We start from the raw sequence: 16,078 nt of genomic DNA, 5'->3' as shown, positions 1-16,078 counted from the left end.
GTTGAATCTCCACAACAATTCTATGAGGTAGTGTATTGGTTTGCTAGGGCTGCCATAACAAGGTACCGCAGGCTGGGTGGTTTATAACAACAGAAATTTATTTCTCATGATTCTGGAGGCTGGAAGTCCAAGATCAAGCTGTAGTCAGGATTAATGTCTTCCAGGGCCTCTTTTCTTGGCTGGTAGATGGGACCTTCGCACTGTGTCCTCACGTGGTCTTTCCTCGGTGCCTACACCATTGGTGTCCCTTTCTCTTCTTGTAAGGACACTAGTCAGATTGGATTAGGTCCCACCCTAACAGCCTCATTTTGAGTTAATATCACCCCTCTAACCACCTACCTCAAAATATAGTCACATTCCAAGGTACTAGGGGGTAAGGCTTTAACATATGAATATTTGAGGGGGGGGGTATAATTCATCCATAACAGGTAGACACTGTTACCTGTTACTATCCCCATTTACAGATGAGGAAAGAGAGCTTAAGTAACGCACCAAAGGTCACACAACCTGCGGGTGGCAGAACAGGGATTTAGAACCCTGTAAATCCAGAACCGATGCTCTTAACCCCTGCTATGCCAGCGGACCAGAAGGGAATGTGGGGTCGGGGGCATAGGGGTGGAGTGGGGACCTGAGGAGGTATGGGGGAGGGGAGGGGAGGCTGGAACTAAATGCTCATGGGATGGGAAGAATTCATAGGCACACCAATGCAGGTGAGGTAGGGGTGAGGGTAGGGGTGGAAATCTGGGCTCCTGGAGAAGCTGGAGGCCTGGTGGAAAATGATGGTGGCTGAAAGACACACTGCAGAGCCTGCTGGAAATTGGATTAGCCAATTATCTGCCTGAGCTGTCCCCTGGCCGTGCGTTCAGGCGCAGTTATTCGGGTTTGTTTTGTTGCTGCCCTGACCTTTGTACTTTCTCTCCGTTCGTACGATAAGTCCGCTGCTGTCTCACAGCACCGCTCGGCCATCACCCCTGAGCCCACCACTCTTCTGGGGGAGGCTGAGTCACGGCCCCGCCCACTGCCTGCAGAAAACCTTTGGCTCCATCTCCTGCATCTGCCATGGGGTGAGCACATTTCTCCCAAGGAGGGAGAAATAGCCCCATCTTCTCAGGCACTGAGACCTACCTTGCAGGCACCAAAAGGGACAGGGGGCTCTTCCCGCAGCCACAGGGTGGGAAAGAATAAGAGATGTGGATGAACTAGCCTGAGACTGAATCCTGACACTCTTGCTTATTCTGTGTGTGTGACTCTGGGGAACTTAGCCTCTCCTAGCCTCTGTTTTCTTATTAGCAAAAGTGGGGGTAATAATGCCTACATTTCCAGGCAGGGTGGCTGTGAGGATTAGAGGTGATACGTGCAAAGCACCTGAGGCAGGAGCTGGTACAGATAGGGATGCAAAAAATGGCAGCTATAAGTATTAGAGATCCAGGCCCAAGGTTGCAGACATCCTGGCGCTAGGTCTCTAACCTTTTCTAGGGGCCAGAACCTGTCATGGAGCTGTTGGCAGTGGAAAGTCTATCGGGTCGAATGTAAGTTGTACTTGCAGGAAAACAGGACCTTTGTCAGCTAGAAACAAAACAAGGTGGCTTTTGTTCAAGAGGGCGCTCTGCCCTGGCCAAGATATTAGGACCGCTCCACGGGTGCCCTGTGAGCTAAATGTAATAGGCCTCACTCACTTGTCACACAGGCTTTTCAAAGGGCACTCAAAAGGCAACAAACTAACTGGACTTTGAACTGACAGAGTTAAAAAAAAATCCCTGTGTCTTTCAAAACCAATGTAACTGATCAGGCACCTCCAGTACACGTTTTCTAATTAACCCCGGGACCAGAATTATACTTTTGACTTGTAGCTTTTGCAGAAACTCAGGAAACGAAACTGATGTGGATATTCTCATTCAAGGTGCAGAGTATGTAAGTGGCTCTGGAGTAGGTTAAAATGGAGCCTGCCTCGACTACAGAATAGCTGTGTGGAGGTTTGCTAGGATATTAAGGGAAATCATTTCAATCATGTGTTTTAAAAGTGCAATTTTCAGGGTTTTCCAGTAAGTGCTTTATCAGGTCAGTTGTAACCAATAGCAAGGATGATGTCACTCTACAAGCCCGCAGGGCCTAGGTTGGCAGCAACTCCCAGGAAATGGCAAGGAAGGGGTGAGGAGCTAGGAAGGGGGCTTCTAGAACCTAAGGCATCACAGTCACATTCAAATCACAGAAACCCTGGGTTTTCAGCAGCACGCTGGGTCGAGGCCAGCTTCCTCTCCCTGCATGACAGGGAGAAAAGGAGTTGACTCCTGGGGAGATGAATAGGGGGCAATTACCCAAAAGTAATATCAGCCCTCACTGTGGCCTGGCATTGGGGAAGACTGAACCCAGGCCAGAGGGCAAACAGGTTTCCTTTCCTGACTCGGGGCGGGCGAGGCAGTTGCTAAGATACGGGGACTTTGCAAGAGAAGAGGGGAGCTAGTGCTTGTGGGCAGCTAGGGGAGTCGTGGGACCCTGGCCCATTTCACTGGCCAATGGCTCTTGGCACGCAGCTCTGCGGAGGACTTGTCTCGGCCAGGAGGAAGCATTCTCATGCAGAGGGGCGGCATCTGGGCCCGCTCTGCAGCCACAGAGACAGTCTTACTTACTCTGTGGAAGGAGCAGCTGTCGGCCACCTGCTCACCAGCCTGGGTCAAGTCCTCTTTTGAGCAGGAGTGAAGGAGGCTGGCCTCTAGAATAAAGGGCGCGTTCAGTGCCGCCTGCCCCGGCCATTAGCTTTGGGAGGTGAGCCGTGAGCGGGGTGCGGTGGCCCAGACGCTTGTCACGTGCCCTATGGCTCCACCTAAGGTCCCACACAGGGTCCCCTCTGGATGCTGGCAGCTGTCCCGTCTACGGGCCTTCTTGTCTCAGTACCACGTGCCCCTGCTCCTATGTCCCTGTCCCAGAGGAGGTGTCTCTCCCAGAGCCAGACAGGCTGGCAGCCGGCTGGGCAGAGAGATTCGGGGATGCCAGCCCTTCCACTAGAACAAGTGCAGGTCCCAGAGCAGGGCCAACCAACCACCTGTGGGGTGTCTGTGCTTATGTAGGGAGGAGGTTTGGGGGGCTAGAGGAGCAGGGACATATTCTATAAAGCTGTAGAAGAAAATGCCATGTGTACATATTCACCACCGATCAAGCAGGAAAGAAACAGACCCAGAGGTGAGGAAGTAACACATCCTGTAATCCTTGATTTTGAGCAGAGAACTAGATGTAGAAATCGCCGCTCTTCACGACGCACTTACTATATGCCTTACAAACACGGTTTAATCCTCCCGGCAGCCCTAGGAAGCAGGCATCACCCTCCTGTTTTATAGAGAGGGGCATGAGGCTCTGAAGGGTTGGCAGGAGGGCACTGCAGACTCTGGCCCTGTGCTCTTAGTCCTGGCCTTTCGCAACCTCCTGTGTCTGTGCTCTGCCTTCCGACAGGCAAAACCTCTCTAGACACCTCTCCTAGGAGAGAGCTAAGCCATTTATTTAACTTTTCATCTGTTGTTCATTTTCTCTCTTTTTATCCAGGATATAAGCTTTCCAAGGGCAAGAGCCAAATCTGATACTTCTTGGCAGGCAGCTCCTGCTGCCCAGGGCACTTGGATGCTACACATTGAACACCCAAATATTCTCTGATGATCCAAGATCACACCGGCTGTCCTTCCCGCGTGAGATGATATCCCTGACCCTCTATCTGTAGGGCTTCAGTATGAGATAGTTTTCCCAGTTGGGTCCCACACTCGTTCTCCTAATCACCTTCAGCAAATTCCATTATAAGGTGAAGGTCTGAGTGAGGACAGGTCTGCAGCCTTCGGGGAAAGAATGAGGCCTCGGTCCAGAGGAACAGGATCTGTGCCTGGAGGCCCTGTGAGGAGGGGTTTTCTGGGCCCTGCCATTACTTAAACGTACACAGATCTGTGACTCCTGTAAGCCTGGAGCCAGCGAACAGCTGGCCTGCCGAGGGCATATTTGTCTGGTAATTCTAATTTTTATTTGAATGCCCATCTGCCCAATCGCTGACATCACAGGGCAGCTGCAGATCTTGTTTTCCCTTCCTGTTGTCTGCGCCTGTGATGTGGCCTTGCTCTGGGGATGATTAAATGGCTCTGTGGGTGGCCTCACCCCATAGTGTGTGCGCATGGGGTAGGGGTGGGAGCAGGTGGGCCAGAGGGGGTGGGGAGGGAGAATACTCCTCATTACTCCTTTCCCCTACTTTTTCCTCACCTTCTGCTCTTCATAGCAGTCCTGGATTCAAATCCTGGATCTGGTTATTTGCTAGTTGTGTGATCTTGAACAGTTTCCTTAACCTCGCTAAGCCTCAGATTCCTTATCTGTAAAGTGGGCCCAGCATTTCCACCCCTAGGCATGTAAATCTCAGAGACAGTCTTATCCGAGGACACCAGTAGACACAAGAGTGTTTTTAGCAGCACTGTTTGCAAGAGCCAAAGGCTGGATACCACACACCAGGCCTTAGAAAGAAGAATGAATAAATTGTGGCACGGTCACACAGTGAAATACCATCTAGCTGTGAAAGTGAACAGACGGCAGTGATATTGTAGTAACCCTATGGATGAATTTAGCAAAACAACGTTGAGCTAAAAAAGAAGGTCCTTTTATTAAAATTTAAATATAACCAAAATAAACAGTGTATTCTGAGATTTCCGTATATATGCAATAAAACTAAAAACGAGCAAGGGAATGATAGGAGAGGTGGTTGACTTGTGTAAGGGGAGGTCGGAGAGGAACGGGAAGGAGCACATGAGTAAATGTAATTTAGCATCAGTGTCTTAATTCTCGGGTTGGATGCGAGTTCAAGGGTGCTTATCATATCACTAAAATTAGTGATTGAAAGAATTAGAAAATAAATAGGTAGGGAACAAGCATGGATCAATAAGGATAGTATGAAATGAATCCAAAAATTGTAAAGATTAACTCAATTTTGCACACTGATTCCATTAAAAAATATGATTGCAGGATTCCATTAAATGAGATAATATTCATAACAACCACTATCTGGCATCCAGTAGGTATTCAAGAAATTAAGTTAATCCCTCAATTCTCCCAGCCACCCAGGGATCTTATCTTGCTCCCCATAAGTAAGGATTCTTGGTGCTTTGATCCTTTAGGGCTGAATCCTAAATCACTCACTAATTTTCTTCTACTTCCTTCCTCCTTCCCCCTACTTTCCTCTCCCTCCCCAGAACAAATAAGGCTTATTTATCCTATGTCACAGAGTTAATGGGGATACTATATAGGAGAAGGCTTTGAGATTGTTAAGTGCCCCCAGTAAACTGTCACTTTCCTATGTGCCCTGCATTCTATCAGTGAGAGAAAACAACAAGACACAACTCTTGAGCTGGGCAGCTTCTGTAAGTGAAATGGACCCGTGGCCAGGCAGCTGATGTTTGGGGAGGAGAGAGACTGATGTGATCTCTAATATTCTAGGGGGATGCTGCAGGAGGTGGCCAGGCGTTGCCCCTGGAATGGCATCTGTGATTGAATGGAAAGAACCCTGGACTTGGGCTTGGAGCTATAAAACCTAGGTTAGAATCCTGACCTTCCCACTCATTGGCTGTAGGTAGGCGGGTTACTCAGTATCACTGAGCCCTGCTTCCCTTATCTGGACAATGCACGTTGAATGTAAATTAAACAGACACACACACAGAATCAGTACAACGCTTGCCTGACACATAGCGGACATTCAAATACTACTTGCTGAATCTGAATCCTATATCCTCTCCAGAGCCCAAGTTTCCTGCTGGGGCATTGGGACACTCACTTCAGCTAGAGTGAAAATGGCTTAATCCAGATCTGACAAGAAAGCATCATTTTGAGATTCAGTGCTGATGAATTGGTGGGATAGATGGGTGACATTTGTCATGGGGTTGGAAGCAGTTCCTTGACCACCTTCCTTACTTCCTGAGCCCTAACCATTGGTGCAGGATGACTGGAAAAGAGAAAACAAATCACATGTACTGGTGGCTCTCTTCTCAACTTTTCTGTCAGATGGAACCCAGGGAAGGAGACAACCAGAGCAGTCCTAGGAGGGAAAATAAGTTGCTGGATATCGATTCTGGAGAACCCTAATAGAGGTGGAAGTCGGGAGGAAGGTTTAAGGGGACAGGTAATTTACATCCTATAGGCCTTTTAAAAATTGCTAAGCTTGGCCTGAGAAAGCTATCTCCTTTTTCCTCAAAAAAAAAAAACGACTTAGCCCAGCCCAGCCCATGATTAGTTAGTTCTAGGTCTGTGAAATAGACCGGAAGCCTGGGGTGAACTCTGAAACTTACTTTCAAAACAGAGATATATTGAACACCCATTATGTGCTAGCACTGTGCAAAGCTTTTTATGTACTTCAAAAAGCAATCTTTACGGTATCTAGCCAATATGTCTCTAAATCTTCATTTTCTAGACTTGGGATGACTTCTTAAATTAGATGGGGTTACCCAGAGATAAATAGTGAAAATGTGAGGGCAGAAACCAGGCGTCAGGGCTGAGGTGGCTGCCACAGACAGGAAGTGAGGGCATCCTGTATCTTAGGTCACACCTGCCCGTCTACCTCAGCGACAGGGGTGATGTCTGCGGATTCTGACCAGAGCACAGTTGTGAGACTTGGGAGGGAGGCCCTGGGGGCCCCTAGCTTCCCAGCTGGAACTATCTCCTGGCAATACTGACCTTTCCACACAGCCCATCTTGCCACACCATGTGGAGAAAGGAGATGACTAACGTTGGCCTGTCACCCCAGCAGAATCTGCATTTAACTGGAATGAAGGGATAGAGCTTGGTGAGATTCTGAGCATCAGTAGGAATTTGGGGGGAGGGAGGGTTTTAAAAGGACCCCTTGAATGCCCTTCCCTTCACTCCAAAGGGCAGAATTTTGTCCTATTTGGAAATGTGGCCAGTCTCCTCACTCCCCCCACCCTCCCATAGATTTGAAACTCTGGGGTATTTGCTTGTCTTTGTGAGTAGGGACAGGCTTTTACATTTAGGAACATTTTTGGGGGGAGATAAGGTACATGAAAGTGTTTTATAAATAGTAAAAGGTTACATAAGTGTAAGGTGATGCTTTTCTTACTGCTTCCTATGGAGACTGATGCAAGCAGAGGTCTCTGATCTCACTCCCACTGGGAGCCTTTCTCCCTACCTTGGAGCCTGACCCAGATTTGAAGCCCAGGAATACATCTTATGTAAGACTTGACTAAAGTGATAGAGCCCCTCTTCCCAGTTCAAATTTCGTTAGATTTATATCAATTAAACTTTTTAATTAAGCGTTTACAATGTGCCCAGGCACTGTGCATAGCTGAAAACATAAAGAATAATATATGCATGATTCCTGTATTCAAGGAACTTATAGTTCAGGACTGGCTAAATAAAGGGGGGGGGGCACGGAATCTTATTATTAAATGAAATTTTAATTAAAAACCTCAATACGTAACATGAAGAGGGGCTGGGCTGCTTTGATTGAGGTGGAGATAGAGGAAGGAAGGGGTGAAAGAGGTAGAAGGTCAGGGGTCCTGTTGGCCGGACCTCACCATGTCCCCTTGAGGCCCTTCTAGGGTTTTTCAGAGGCCAGTTCAAAAGGCAATAATTTCCATAAGGCTTCTAGAAGAAAACAGAACACTTTCCTGGCTTGGAGATAGACCCAAAAAGCCCTAAGTATAAAAGGAAAAAAATGATAAATTAGAGTATATCGAAGTTTAAAACTTCTGCTCATGAAATGACAATCACTAAAATAAATAGGGAAACCAGAGTGGGAGACCATATTTGCAATACTTATATCGGACAGTAAATTTGTATCCAGAAAATGCAAAGAACTCCCACAACTCAATAAAAAACAAACAAAAAACAATATAAAACATTGGTCAAAAGACTTACACAGACACTTCAGAAATGAATTGTACATTACTGGCCAGTAAACCGAATTAAAAAACTAGTCAACACCATCAATCATTCGGGGAGTGTAAATCAGTAGCTTGACAACAGTTTGCTTTTAAATAGCAGTGCCGCCATTTGAAATGGCTTTGTGTGTGTCCTTAACAGTTCCATGGATTCCCAAGTGCTTTTTCTTATTTTAGTTATAAAACTTTTTCTCATATCCCTTCTCTGCCTCCAAATTATTTTTATCCACAGCACTAAAGCCATGAAGATACAGCTAGATGATCCACAGATGTCAATGGTTTTGTAATCCTTCATTAATGGCCTCCGAGGCCTCTTTTCTAAGTTCAAAAATGACATATTAATATTTCTGTTTGCCAGGGAGCGATCTCCCAGTGGGCTGCAGTCACCATCCTCTGTAAACATGCAAACTCGCGTTACTACTAGTATAGCACCGTAACGATTTTCTCTTGCCCATAAACTGCTACACTTGTGAAGTACAAGTGACACCCAAAAAGAGTGCTAAGAGACTCCTGTCCAGGGCTCTAAGAGGCTCTTCCAGGGACTAGGGAACACTTGGAAAAATTATGGCAAAAACCCACAGTGATATACGCCCACCAGACATGTAAAATGAAAATCTTGGTCACACAAGGGTTCGCAAGGATGTGGAATAACTGGAATTCTTATAAAGTGCTGTTGTGAATGCAAAATGGTACAAAGCGCTTCAGAAAGCAGTTTGACAGCTTCTTATAAAGCTAACATATATAACATATATATAAGTTATATATAACTTATAACTTTCTTATAAAGCTAACCCTATGGCCCAGCTACTCTACTCAAGGAGTTTTCATATCTGAAAACATACGTCCACAAAAAGACATGCACACAAATGTTCATAGCAGCTGTATTCACAATAGGCAAAAGCTCGAAACAACCCAAATAAGCAGGACAATGCAGGATAAGCAAATCGTGGTGTAGTCATACATGGAAAATACTACTCAACAGTTAAAAGGAATGCATTATTGATACATGTAACAACACGGACGACTCAACAACATACTGAGCTAAAGAAGGCAGACACACAGCACTATATCCTGTGTGATTCTGTTTATGTGAAATTCTACAACACGCAAACTAATCTACGGTTTTAAAAAAAATCAAAAAAAATAAGAGCCCGGTTGGGGATGGATGGAGTGGGACGGTAGCAGGAAACTGGGGAGGGCCACAAGGGAACTGTCTGGGTTGATGGGAATGTTCTAGATCTTCATAGCGACGTGGGTAACATAGGTGAGTGCATTTGTCAGTACTCCTTGAACTAAAACAGTTAAGATCTGTGTATTGGGTTGGCCAAAAAGTTTGTTCGTCTTTTCCCGTACCATCTTACGGAAAACCCAGACAAACTTTTTGGCCATCCCAGTATTTTGCTGTATGTAAATTACATCTCAATAAAAATGCGAGGCAAAGAAATCACTACTTTCCAATTTCAATAAGGCAGAGTAAAGACCTTTTTGTACCCATCTTCTCTCAAAAACAACTCACAGCTAGGAAAACAGCAAACAGCAAAATAAACTGAGGCTCAATGAAACTAGGTAACATCTGTAACCCACAATAATACACAGAGACAGAGAGCAGAGCAAGGAATGCCAAGTGATTTAGCAGAGAGGATAGAAGCCAAATCTGAGCCCTGAGGGGTAGGGGTGAAGAGTGGGATGTTGGTTGATGGACAAGGGTCAAGTTCAACGGCCTGCAGAAATCCAGAAAGGCTCTGGTGCTAGAGGAATCAGCAGGGGTGTGTGGGATGGGGACGCTGGGGCGGAAGGACTGTTTGAGAGACTGGTGAGAAGTGTTCACTACAGCCTCCCCACTGCTTCCCTAGGACACCATCGCTATGAACCCACAAACTCCTCCTTTTACTTTTCTGCAATCCTGAACCCTTCTCAAGGTTTAGGGTCTGGGAAATCCAAAGCCAGGAAGATCAGCGATCTATTTCTGTTTTCTTGCTCTGTACAACCCTCCTCTGACAAAAGAAGGTACAAAGTAGCTTATTTGCTTGAAGAGAGGAAGCGAAAGAGGAGATTTTGATTTTTTGATAGGTAAGAAGTGGATTTATTTAGAGAGAAACACACTCTACAGAGTGTGGGCCATCTCAGAAGGTGAGAAAGGCTGAAAGAGGAAATTTTAGGTAGGGGAAGAAAACCCCAGATTAATATTGCCAAATATCCTTTAGCTACTTACACATGCACTTGCACTCTCTGTTTTCTAGTACTATAACTTATATTGTATTTCCTCTATAAGGGAATCTGTGAGGTACTGAAGACACTAGTATTCCCCATCTAATTGATAAGGGAAACTGAGGCACAGAAGAGTTACATGAGCCGTCCAAGGTCACATGACCTGTTACTGTCTACTCAGAACAATGGCCCTGGTCCCTTGGCTCCAAAATGATTATTCTCTCATTATTCAATGATGACTGTGTACTACTCTTCCAAACTACAGGCAAACAGGCAAAAGAAGAGAATATACTGTGATTCCCTTTATATACAATTCTAGAAAATATAAACTAATCCATAGAGCCAGAGAGCAGCTCAGTGGTTACCTGGGGAATGAGAGGGCAGAACAAAGTGAGAAGCAGAGATTACAAGGAGATGATAAAGACTTTGGGGGGGTAATGGATGTGCTCACTGTTTGACTGTGATGATTGCACTGTGTTTACATATGTCAAAACATCAGATTTTACACTTTAAATATGTACACTTTATTGTGTGTTGATTACTCCTTAATAGAGCTGTTTACAAAAATATGGGCAGAAATGAATCAGTTGCTGGGAGGCCCTGCAATTACCATTTCCACTTTTTAAACCTCTATAAAACATCCACAAATATGCTAGACGTACGGAATAATATACACCGTGACTTCATGGGGATAATGCTTAAAAGAAGAGGACTTCCAAAAAAGGAGTCAAGCGAATAAAGATTTACTGAGTATCTGTTATGAACTGCGTGTTCGAGTCTCCCCCAAATTGATATGTTGAAACTCTAACCCCCAATGGGACAGTATTAGGAGGTGGGACCATTGGGAGGTGATTAGGTAAAGATGAGGTCATGAGGGTGGGGTCCCCATGATGGGATTAGTGTCCTTATGAGAGGGAAAGAGACTAGAGATGGCTCGCTCTCTGGGCCATGTGGAGACTTAGTGAGAAGGCGACTGTCTACTGGGTCTGCTGGTGCCTTGAACTTGGACTTCCCAGCCTCCAGAACTGTGAGAAATACACATCTGTTGTTTAAGCCACCTAGACTATGATATCTTTGCTATAGCAGCCTAAAGTGACTAAGACAATATCTAACATGTGATCTGTAAAAATTTCCACTAAACCCTACGTGATGGCTATTACCATCATATCCATCTTACTGGTAAGAAATTCTCAACACAGCAACAGTTGGGGTTTGGGGAGCCAATAACTAACACCCCCTTTTCCCACTCGTTTCCTGAGTTCTGAACCCTTTGTCTGACTCAGGAGTCAGACACACAATGATGAAAATATCAATTTCATTACTGATAAAAGCTGGTTTGGAAGGCTTGGCTGAGAAGTGCTGCTAAATGGTTTTGCTAATAGGTTCTTTTGACCCGACCTGAACTCTCAGATTTCAGGCTTTCCCTCAGGCCCCACTAAACTTAGCAAAGAGTAGGGATTTCAGGCTTCCTGGGGACAGGCCACTTCAGAAGCTGCTGCTTCCATGGGCAGGACTGAGTCAGGTTGGGGAGAGAGGCCACCAGTATAACTTTGAGGGAGTCCCTTAACATGAAAACACAAGGAATCAGAAATAAGTATTCTCCCCAACAGTCAGGTGGAATTTAGACACAGGTCCACATGCCAAAGCATTTACTACATCAGTGGGCTTCATTCTAAGAGTTGTGTGCAAAAATCATTTCTGTGCGCTGAGTCCTGTGTTAAATAGACTAAGGGACCTTTGATTTAAAGAAACCCAGGGGTAAACTTTTCATTAATTGGATAACTTTCTATATTCTTTCATTCATTTAAATACTTTCTGTGCACCTAGTCTGTAGGCCTTTGAGGCCATGACTAGGCAGGCTAAGATAAATGTCATGGTCCCTGTCCTCAGGGAGCTCAAAGATCGACCAGCCATTCCTAAGTTATAGCTCCTGCCTCAACTTTCCTTTTCAGTATATCTTCCATGGATCGATTTTGCGCCTCCTGTTAAAAACAAATAGGATTTCTACTTGGGGCTCCTATAGATGCACTCCATACCCTTTCCCACCTCTTGCCTTTACTTACGTTATTCCTTTTGCCTGGAATCCAATTCAATTAAGCATAAAAATTGAGCATCTGCTCTTTTAGGACTGTGGGAGCTGGAGCTACAAAGAGGAACACTATCTGGCTACTGGACATTGTAAAGCTTGGCCTTTAAATGTCTAAATCCTATCCACCCTTTAAGGTCCACTTCTTCTATGAAGCCTTCCCAGGTTTCCCAACGAGCCGTGCTCTCTGATCTTTGCCTCCTTGGAAGTTTTTGAATTGTAGCTTTGAATGGTGAGTCTACCTGCCGATTGGTGAATCTTCAGCCACACTTACCTAGGGGAACACAATGGAAACACCCCATAATTCCATGATTCATCTCCATGGCAGAGTCCCCGAAAAGGTGGTATTTCATTCTCTTGTCCCCAAATGTTGCTGCCTAGCATACAATGGGCAGGAAAGGACATAGTCAGTGATGGCAAAGGCTACTACTGGTTGGCCTACCCCTGCATCTAGCGTGACCCACTTTTGCTTTATGGCTACTGCCCGTCCTTCTTCACCTGGCTGTTGCCACCGCTGTCGGGTGTCTCCGCCTTCCCCTCGCATCCTCCCACTGAAGCCTCTGCACTTCAAGTCTGAATAAACTCAGCCGCAGATGCCCTCGCCTTCCCCCAGAGCCCAGGACCTCAGCCTTTTCTGTCCTTGCTCTCATCCCATCCCACAGTCCAAGTCCTTCCCAGGAAGCCAGAGCTGCTCTGTCTTGGGCCCAGAGCCAGATTACATCTCAGTGCAACCCTAGGGACTCCTTTGGGTTTTTCCAAGTTTAAACTCACCCAGTGTCTCACCAGGCCAGGGAATATGATCAGATCTTCCTTTTTTTCCTGCTGTGTCTACAGGAGCGAGGAAGACGGGAGGGCCGCCTCTATTACAAAAGAAATATTGGTTGGCAACATAAATTCAACTCAAACCAGCATGAATAAAAGGGGGACTTGGCCAGAGTATGGGGCATCCCATGGAATCTAGACAGGGATGCAGCCCAGCTGGCATCAGAAACAGTGAGCAGAGCTGTAGGGAACCCGGAAGCTCTGTTTCTCCTCCCCTCTGTTTCTCTCTGTGCACCTGCCGCATCCTTTTCTCTTCTTGCAGACTGTTTTCCTCTGTTTCCCAGTTCACGTGGCAAAAAATGGCTGGTAGCTCCCATGTTTACACATCAGTCCTAACACAAAGACATGGAGAGGAGACCATTCTGTCTCTCAGTCTCAGGTCAAAAAACTCCCAGACTGACTGGCCCAACTTGATTTGGATGTGCTCCCTTGGGTCAAGGAGGCAAGCTCGCTTTATCAGAACACAGCTTCTGCTGCAACTGTGTGGAAGCAGGAGGGGAAAGGGAAATTTTTAGAGAAGGGGGTACTGGAGCCACAATCCAGGTGTCCCCCAGACCTTCTCATGGGGCACGTACTGACAGGTTCTCCCTCTAGGAAACTAGCCCCCTCCAATTCCGCATCCAGCCACCTGGACACTGGTGCTGGTAATATGCTTGTTTATGGGTGCATCTTCTGGCCCACTCCCTACCCCCTCCTTAAGCTCCTGGAGGGCAGGGACAGGCTTAGTGGCAGCCCCTCTACCCCACTGCCTATCCAGTGCCTGCACTTGGCAGATGTCCCTAGTGGTTGCTGAGAGAATATAACACTTACATGTACCAAGAATTGTTCTGAGCCCTGTACGCATTAACTTATTTAATCCTTGAAATAACCCTACGAGGTAGGAACATTTGAGGAGACCGAGGGGGCAAGTTGCATGTCCAAGATGACATAGTTAGTCGGTGGCTGAGTCAGGATTCAAACCCACTTAGAGCGACGCTCAGGTTCAGGATCCTAACCGGCAGATCCTACCAACCTCTTCATGAGTGTTTGGTGAGTTTCTGCCTCGCTTCTCAGGTTTCTCAAGTGAGCCACGTCTGAATACACACACTGGCAGCAGTGACCCTGGGTAAGGGGGGCAGGGGGGTAGAAGTCAGGAATTTCTTGGCCCTCCCTTCTTAGGTAGAATTGGCTACTCTCTTTTATGCCCATGTCTTACCTGTACACATGTAGCACCTGTAACTCTTTCCTGTACTGATCTGTTTATGTGTCTGTTTCACATATGTGACCAGTGGGGCACATTTTTAATATTTACTTAACATACTTTTATTTTAAATAAAAATATTGCTGGGAAATGAGTTGTAAGTTATAGATGTAGAAAAAAACACAGTAGGGAATTCCCTGGCGGTCCAGGGGTTAGGACTCCGTGCTCTCACTGTCAAGGGCCTGGGTTCAATCCCTGGTCAGGGAACTAGGATCCCACAAGCCATGTGACATGGCCAAAAATAAATAAATAAATGAATAAATAAATAAGTAAATAGGGAAACATCATTATAAAAAAAAAAAAAGAAAAAACACCATAAAAACTGTCTCTTATTCCCCTCCCCTCTGCCCCAGCTCCCTTTCCACAGAGAAAACCACTGTCAATGCAGCGTTAAGTTCTTTATCTGGTGATTTCCTCTATGCTTCTAACTCATGCCACTCCCTCTTGATTCATCAATTTTAGACGTCAGTTCTAGACTTCTCATTATGGCAGTGAGGATTCTAAAGTCATGTACTTTCCCCTCTTCTCTTCTTCTAGGTCTCCCCAGTTTCTGGTTAACAATGATTTTGCTATCATGATTGTATAGATATTGTTTACTGTTAAGCCAATTAATATATTTTAATTACATATCCATTATTGCACAATTTTTTCCCCCTGGGATTAATAATTGCCTCTAATTTTCATCTGTTTAGTGTTCTATCAACACCTGGTTACATCTTCCCACGTGCTCCCACAGCTGTAAAACACTGCCCGATGACACCTCCACATCGTCCAGTCTGTCAGATAATCCCCACACCCCACTTCACCACCCCAGACATCTCTCCTAGAGTCCTCTGACCCCCTTATTAGGGATCGGTTGCTGTCTCAGTCTGCCGTTTAGATGTTGTGGCCCTTTCCTTTGCTGACTTCCTGGGAATTCCTTTCACCTCTCTCGTCTCCTAATTCCCGTCTCCCAGCCCATCCTCTCTCTTCTTATTTTCTTGTTTTTGTTTCAATAGAGCACACTTTCCGGTAGTAGCTTTCTAAGAAAGGGTGCATGGGAGATAATTTTTGGAAACTTTTTTTACTGAAAAATCTCACCTCTGCTCACCTTTGATTTGAGTGGTACAGAATTCCAGGTTGAAAATTGTTTTCACTTAGAACTTTGGAGGCACTACTCTTGTTTTCTGTTTTCAATGTTGCCGTTAAGAAGAAGAATTATTTTGATTCCTGTGTATCATTTGTGGTCTCCCTCACCCTGGTTTCTCAACTTATAGGATCTTTTTTGTTTGTTTCAGCCTTCTGAATTTACAATGATGTGGGGCTTTTTCCATTCATGTGAGCATGTAGAAGGCCTTGCCAATTTGGAGAAGACTCATGCTTTACTTTGGGGATGGTTTGCTTATATTATTTCTTTGATGATTTCTTCCCCATTGTTTTCTCTGTTTGTTTTTTTTTTTTTCTGGCACTCCTATTAGTTAGAAATGACACTCTTTGGCTTTATCCCCTAATGGTCTTATTCACTTTTTTTATTGTCCTTTGCTTTATCTTTTTTTCTACTTTCTGGGAGATTTCCTCAACATTGCCTTTGGACACTTCTGTTGGTTGTTTTTGTTTGTTTGCTTTGCTATTGTAGTTTTGATTGCCAAGAGCTTGTATTTCTTTTCTCTGATTAGTCCTTAGAAAGCAAAATTCTGTTCTTATTTCATAATGCAATATTTTCTCCTACTTGTCTGAGGATATTAATGATGGGTTTTGTTTTGTTTTGTTTACTTTTTCTTCCATTCCCTGCATTGTTTCTGTTTCTCCCAGGTTCCATGTTATTATTTGTTTTAGTCT

Source organism: Balaenoptera ricei, chromosome 1, assembly GCF_028023285.1.
Source record: "Balaenoptera ricei isolate mBalRic1 chromosome 1, mBalRic1.hap2, whole genome shotgun sequence".
Classification (NCBI taxonomy): Eukaryota; Metazoa; Chordata; class Mammalia; order Artiodactyla; family Balaenopteridae; genus Balaenoptera; species Balaenoptera ricei.
The sequence above is the reverse complement of the archived record's forward strand: the minus strand, read 5'-3'. Positions refer to the sequence as shown.